Below are 7,830 nucleotides of genomic sequence, written 5' to 3'. Positions count from 1 at the left end.
AATATGCTTTTCCTATGATAGAGAGCCAAGCTTTAAATTTGAAAATATCTTCAGCACTTGAGATAAACTCTCCTAAAGTACATTGTGAACAAATTCCATACTTATTTAAGAATTACTATAATTTTAAAAATTAAAATTTTTAAATTTAAATTACATTTTCAAAATTTAAAAATTCTAAATTTTTATTTTGAAGGCTTTTTTGAAATCTTAGACTTTCTTATAAGTAAATATACTCTATTTTTCTGTTCTATTAGTATGCATTATTGAGATATTGACATGGCAATTATAAACATTATGTCTTAGTCACTTTCCAAAGATGTCAATCAATTCTGGTGCCAAATTTATTTAGGTTGTTTATTCTAAAATTTTTTATGGGTTGAAAATAAACAAGTTCTTGGAAAATTTGTGCCAAAATGGTTTCATTTTACATGATTAACAAGTACAACTGGGTCTTTGAAACTAGAAAAAAATGCATCAAATGAGGAACTTCATATTTTTTCAAGCGAAGTCTGATAAATGCATATTAATAGTGACTTGAAAACCCACCTTCATATACCTCCTACACATCTGAATGAAAATGAAATGAGGAGAATTCAATATTTTTAATTATATTATTTGAGAATTATAAAGAAATTCTCCTGGATAATTTCAAAAGAAGTAGTGAAGAGAAGAGGATGTACAAATCATATACTTAAGTAAAGTTAGACAAGAAGGGGAAAAATCATCTCCCAATTCATGAGGAAGAGAATTGGAACCAGAATCTTACATAAACTCTTAGAGAGCGTTCCTTCATAAATTGCTTACCATCTGTCCACTAGAAGGCACATTGAGAAATTAGATTGATAAATATAAATTAATTTTTACATAGCTTGAAAGGGTTAGTAATATTTTGCAAGTATTGTGTAGCTAGATATACTATTGCATAATACCATTAAAACATTACAAGCCACCAAACAAGTTGAGAGAAAACTATAAACATTTGAGATTTTTTGAATAAAAGAATAATGGCAAGTAATAATGAACATATTCTTTATACGACAGAAAGGAAACATATGTCAATATGTCTCTGTAAAATGTACATTTTCTTCTAAGTTTCATTAACATCTACAGAGAAGCCAATGACATTTCACACATTTTTATTTTCATTGATATTATCATTTATAATCTCATGTTCCAGAAGCATTCAAACATTCATACAAATGATATAGTAAAGACAACTTTGGAGCTATTTACCATGTTCAATTCTTCTTCCACAACCCACACATACATACATGGACTCCTAAAATAATTTTTATTCCATAAGACTACATTTCCAGCCATAGCTGTTTAGAATAGGAATCCTGTTGGTTCTGAGCCATTCTAGACACACTCTCTCCTTAAATTTTGAATCTGGGACTTGGATTGTGAGCTGCTGCACGAGGGTATTGAAGACAATGGCCAACAACAAACTAAGAGGACAGAAGTCCCCAACAGTGTATTTCATAGAGCCAGCCAAAAAAATTTTAAGTCTAAAAACAAAGCAAAACGAGTACCACTAATCTTAAGAAGATAAACATTGTGAATGATGAAAAAGTTAACAGAGTGAATAAAGCTTTTGTAGATATACAAAAGGAACTTGCAAATTTCTCAAAAGGCCTTTCCCTTGAACCTCCGCAGAAACAGCTGATTCCTCAGCAGTGTCATGAAAATGAACCAATTGATGTTGATGAAGCAACAAGATTAATGGCTAGTTGTAATACACTGGAGATACATCAAATATCCCCCAAAAGACCAATAAATTGAATGTTTTACACACACACACACAAAAGATTTTGAATCTGGGATAAAGAGTACTAGACTCTGCCAGCTCTTTGAGAGCACATAAACCCTAGAGCTGTGAGGTAACATACTCTACCTTACACTTTGGAGAGGCAGAGTAATAAGTCTATAGAGAAATATGGTTGAAGCACAAGTATGAAGAGAAGCAAAACCAGATACTGGGAGAGAAAGAGTCTAAGACAGGGCTTGCTGTGATTCCTGGTATTTATTACTTTTCCTGCCCTTTCTCAGGCTCAACTCCCTGTATTTGGAATCTGTGAGAAACACTGAATTCTTACAATATTTTCTTCTCTTATTGCATGGTCTTGTCAGGAGACTACTGTCCATATGAGGAAACACTGCACTTTTTTTCACTCAGCAAATATTTCCTGAATGCTTACTATGTCCAGAGGACTGTGTTTTGTACAGAGTGTGAACAAAAGAACAAGATAAACATGATGTAGAACTAATCATCTGACAGAAATTAATGATGATGATTAGTAGAAGATGTATAACACTCGCTGCGGACATAATGAAACACCTGACCTGGTCTGAAGATATTGGGGAAGCATTCCATGAGAAAGTGACGTTTAGGCTGAAGCCGATGAGTGAAAAGTATGGAACTAACAGGCTTCACCTGTGTATAAATGAGAAGCCAATCAACCTTGCTTCCCAAGAGTAAATACCAAATACTGCCGGAAAGAAAGCCTATTATTACACTGTTTAATATTTTAAGGCCTATTAAGCTGTTTAAATTTTCACAGGTAATTTGTACAATTTGAAGAACAAAGAAAGAAAACCAAATATGGAAATATCATTTAAAACGAAAGTGAAGAGCATTTGACATATCTCCCACCTTCTCACCCAGTGATTCATGATTCTAAGCATCCAAAAATTTCTTCCAAACCCAGAGGTTAAAGTAACATGTAAGGTGTTTAAGACAACTTAGTTAGTAAAAACAAATTGACCTCAGCGCAGTTATTATCTCCCTATGTTGGATAAAAGGAAATTAGAGAAACCTGAAGCTTGCCTCATGAGATATAGAGTAAGAATTAAGTAGATTTTGTCTTTAGGGGAACTGGCTTCAACCTGATTAATCAGCTAATCAAACGTCTTTGTTTAATTTTAGTTTCCTTATCAACTTAAAAAAAAAAACTTTTCAGAGGACACCATCTGTGTAAACACAGCAGTTACAGGTAAGAGGAGACAGCTTCCTCTTTGTTCAGGAGTCTTTGCTTAAATTTTTTCCTTTTAATTATGGCTCAGCTAAAGGACATAAACACATAATATTTTAACACAAAAGACATATTTTTAAATGCTAGATAAGTATTATAATTAGTTAGGTAAGTGCAGACAGAGAGCATGTCAGGCAGGAATAGCTGAGTGAAGGTCCCAAGGCAGGGAGGAATGTGAAAGGTTGTTATATTTGGACAGAGGAACATGAGGGGGAGGGTGAGAAAAGAAGTTGGAGAGATAAGCAGAGGCCAGATTATGCAGGGTTTTGAGGCCATAATAAGACTTTGGAAAATTTATCATAAAAGCCATCAAAAGGTTTAAGGCAGAGAAATGATACAATCAGATATGCATTTTAAGACAACAGATTAGATGGAGGAGATATAAAAGTTTTTGTTAGAAAGTGCTTGCATTAGTGTGTATGGCTTGGACTCAGCTAGTCGCGATGGTTAAAACAGACAAAGGGGGAATGGATTTGAAAGAGATTTAAGAGGTAGAATTTATTGGTTTGGTGGTTAATGTGTCCCACGAAAATTCATAAAGGATGGTAATATTTGTAGGTTCTACCATTTGCTTTGATTGGAAACACTGGAGAGGGAGCAGGTTTAGGTCAAATTCACTTTTGTTCATATTGAGCCTGAAGCTCTTGTGAGACATTTAAAAGGAGAGGTCAAGTAAGCAGGTCTGGAAATCAAAAAAAGATATCTGTGTACAATCTTTAAATGTAATGCTTATTGATACATAGGTGATACTTGAAGGAACGGATAGAGTAGAGGTTCTTATGATTACACAAAATCAGAGGAGAGGAGGCCTGAAATTGAGTCTCAATGTTAAATAGAGTTCCAAGTTTTAAGAGTCCAGTTTAGAAGGAATCTAATAAAGGATCCCCAAAAGAAATAACCAAAGAATGGGAAAGGATCCAGTAGGAGAGTCCTGATTGTATGTCCAAAAATACTTCGGGAAACAAATTTTCAAATAATCCCTGAGAACTTCTGAGGAATCTCAAATTTCTCTTTCAACTACAGGGAAATACATTGATTGTGACAAATCAGCCACCAGTCATCCACACAGCTAACTTTGGGGAAGATTTGTGCTAGAACACAGCCCTGCTTTCTCTCAGCGGAGAGCTCTTTCTTCTCTACAATAATGTGAGAGCCCCTCTTTAGTGGTTCTACTCAAAATTCTGTCAGAGTCAGTGCAAGGGGTAACACTTTGGAAGGATGGAAATGCCAAATGCCAATAGGCAGAGAAGGTAGGGTTCAGAATTCCCAACTTATGTTTTAGCTGTGAAAGTGTATCCAAAAGGCACTGCAATCTTCCTATTGTTGTCCAACAGAAATGGAAGATTATTTCAGGAACAGAGTTCAGGAAACCCTATGCCTGGAGTCCACCTGGCCACTAGAGGGCTCCAACCACACAGGTGATTGTTGTAGAATGCCCAGGGCTTAGAACAGTGTGTTCAAAGGCTATCTGTGAAACTAATGTATTTTTGTACATTTCAGTCATACAATAGAGTTAGTGTTAGAAACACTGACCGAGAAAAAAATAGATGAAGTGATTATATTTCCCTCTGCTTGGAGGTCTTTTCCCAACTGCATATAATTTACACAGGTTGGCAACCTACAAAATTCTTTGTTAGCAAATTATAGTGTACAATTACTTCTTAGCTCTGTTTGTCTTTGTTTCTTTACTCTCTTGTTCCTGTGAACAATTTCATCTTTCCTTCTTCATGAAGTCTGCAAAGAGAGAAAAGAAATGAAACTGACACAGAGTATGGGAAATTCTACTCTTTTCTGACCCTGTCCTACTGGTCTACCATGAACACTTTCCCAAATGCCTCTTAATAAATATAACCATTATGTAAAGTTATTTTCAGAGTCCCCAAAGCGAGATATGTTGTCATCATGCATTGTCCCCAAATTCCTCAAAGATAAGCCAACCACGTCAGACTATACTAGATTTGGAACTCGTCTATCGTAGGCTTTTCAATAGTTTTTTGAATGTCCTTGGGGCAAACTTGGGTGTGGGGCTGGAGGAATTGCAAGAAGCAGCCCTTTCCATTCCATCTCTTGGCTGGACCTACTAGCCTGTCATCCTGGGATTCCTAAGCATAGAAGTCTGATTCTGGCTGTGTATTATTCTTTGCTCTGAGAAAGGTGGGTTCTCTAGGCATAGAAATAAGAATTTTTTCTGCTTTCTTTTCAAAATGAATTGGTTCTACTTTGGAGAAAGTCCCCAGCAGACCTCTAGAGGGTGTATTCAGTATCAGCTCACAGCTTTGTTGACCCTTTTATGTTCAGGGAATTGCAGAGAAAAGCAATTAGAGCATTCAAGGTGACAGCCAGGAATATGGACTGGACAATGCAGGATAAGTGGGATCTCATTGCACTTGTTGTATCACCAGCAGTATGTGGGTGTAGTCTCTTTCTTCATCTCCTAGGGATGAAACAGAATCATGATAGTTAAATCAGAATGTGATCTAGTCTCTGGATAGCTATACATATTCCTTTCTGATGGATTTCTCCTTATTTTATCAATGCCAGGTCACTTAGAAGTATAATTTAAAACTTCCATATATGTCATTTTTGTATATATTTTATGGTACAAAAATTAAACGAAAAATACAAATGAATATATTGTAGGGTGTGAACTGATTCATTTTATTAAGCTCCTAACTAAATGTGGTATTAGCCTATATTTGAAGCCATTTAAAACATTTACAAAATGAATTTCAAATAATTTTTTGACCAAAGATCATACCAGGCAGCTAACTTGATTTGTGGATTTAACTTTGTACATTTTGCCTTTATCAATTGACATCACTTTTGATCTGAGAAGTTTTGAAATAAACTAGAATCTATAATCAGAGGAATCAAATATCTTCCCTTAAAAGCCCTTGCTGAGATGCCTCCCAAATGCTTCTTGATTGTCAATAGAAGCATTATTCACACAGTCTGAGGGGCCCCAAGGAGAAGAATATTTTGGGTAATCGAAATTGCAGGTGGATATCCTTTACTAATTACAGAGCACAGAAGTTTTTAAATTGTCAAGAGCATCATGTCTTAATTTTTTTTATCTCTTAAAAATTTTGCCATTAGAATAATGGCACTCTAAGGAAGATTTGTCTGTGCTTTCCCATCTGTTTTACTTTCTTCTACCTTTTCCATAAATTAATCACAAACAAGTTCTGGAGTCAATGGGGAGGACAAAGGTAGATGTTTCCATTTATAACTCTGGTCTCATTTCTTCATAGAGCTTTTGTTAGTTTTCAAGTGAAATTTGTTTGTGTAAGATGCATAGGCTGTGAAGGAGAGGGAAACCGTACAGAAGAAGAAAGGAAAGTTGTCAGGGAAGAGGAGATTGTGGTAAAATACCAACCCAAGTAGCCTTTCTACTTGAAGAAAATGCTATAGTTCTAGCAGAAAACGCATCACATGTAAACAGGAATGACATCATAAATCATTTCTCTTCTCTTCTTACTAATATCCAAAGCCACAGGGTCTGTCTGCTGCTGTATCTCTTCTAAATCAAGCTCATGTGGAACATTCCACTGGCTTACTGTGCCAAAGAGTCAGAGAGAATCTGACAATAAATACACATTGATTTGGTCAGCAGAATATAAGCTACCACAAAAATTGGTTGGGCAGTAATCAACTCTGGAGTTGTACCATTTATAATTCTTTGTGTTTCTATTAAATATTATGCATGGGTCCTTAAGTTAGATTCCATTCAATGTTACGGTGAACTACTGACTGCATAGATCTGTTTGCCATGTGGGTTAAAGCCACCTGTTGAGTATCAGGGAATGTAATCAAGTGATTTGCCAAGAACTCCATCAGAGATGTGTCCTGCGCATTTTTCTGAGTTGAGAACATCACCTAAATAAAGCTGATCGACCTATAGTAGTATGTACAGTAATGCACCTGACCTGGGGAACACAATGACCAGTCCCCAATATTAAAGTGTCAGTTGCATTTCTCATTTATCATAATTCCAAATTCATTTTCTTACATTCTACTTTCAGGACTTTGAAACCGCAGCTCAAACTACCCATGGATTTGATTCTTGTCATATTTCAGAACTCAAAGGGCTGACCTGAGTTTTGGGTAGAGTATAAAGTGAAAAGCATATATCCTTTAAAGACAGGTGAATACACCTTAGTGGGAATAATTTGTAATTCAAAATTTTCCTAGATTAGAAAGCAATAGTATGACAGTCGAGATTGAGACTCCGTTTATAGGGACCAAGGATTATTGTGTGGCTGTTTAATTTAGTCAACAGTACAGATGGTCTTTTGAGATACAAAGTTTAAGAAACATATGTGATTTACTATTTTTGTTTTTTTACCAATGTTTTCACAATACTATCATCTAGATGCAGCATGTGATCTGGACAGCAAAAATATTGCACAGAATTAAGCATTTTTGTATAATGTTTAGAGTTGGCTACATTATAAAAAAATCTATTTCTTGGGGGTACATGTCTTCTATTTCTCTGATGTGCAGCTGGGTGTAAACATCTAGTTACATAATCATGTTTTAAAAATGGAATTTAGTTGCATATACAGTTTTATGTATGACTGGTTATTTAAGCATTATGCGGAGTGAAGTGGTTAGTAGTTTTAAGTACATATTTTCTTGTTTTTACAGAAGGCAACTTGATACAGTCTGAAATGAGGGAGAGCTTTCTCTCACCACAAGCCTTAGCCCCCATCATGAGGAGTGGCCATCCACCCTGAGGGGTCTTGCAGCAAGCTTTGGCTCTCCAGCTCCTTTCCTGAATCTTGCCTTCCCTTTGAAG

At 35.6% G+C, this 7,830-nt stretch overlaps 1 pseudogene; it reads left to right on the top strand.

Annotated features, from left to right (window-relative positions):
• Window positions 1–1,433: 1,433 nt before the first annotated feature.
• LOC100688880 lies at window positions 1,434–1,782 on the top strand (annotated as a pseudogene).
• The last annotated feature ends 6,048 nt before the right edge of the window (window positions 1,783–7,830 follow it).

The sequence above is a fragment of the Canis lupus genome, chromosome 38 (assembly GCF_011100685.1).
Source record: "Canis lupus familiaris isolate Mischka breed German Shepherd chromosome 38, alternate assembly UU_Cfam_GSD_1.0, whole genome shotgun sequence".
NCBI classification, from domain to species: domain Eukaryota; kingdom Metazoa; phylum Chordata; class Mammalia; order Carnivora; family Canidae; genus Canis; species Canis lupus.
The sequence above is the reverse complement of the archived record's forward strand: the minus strand, read 5'-3'. Positions and strand labels throughout refer to the sequence as shown.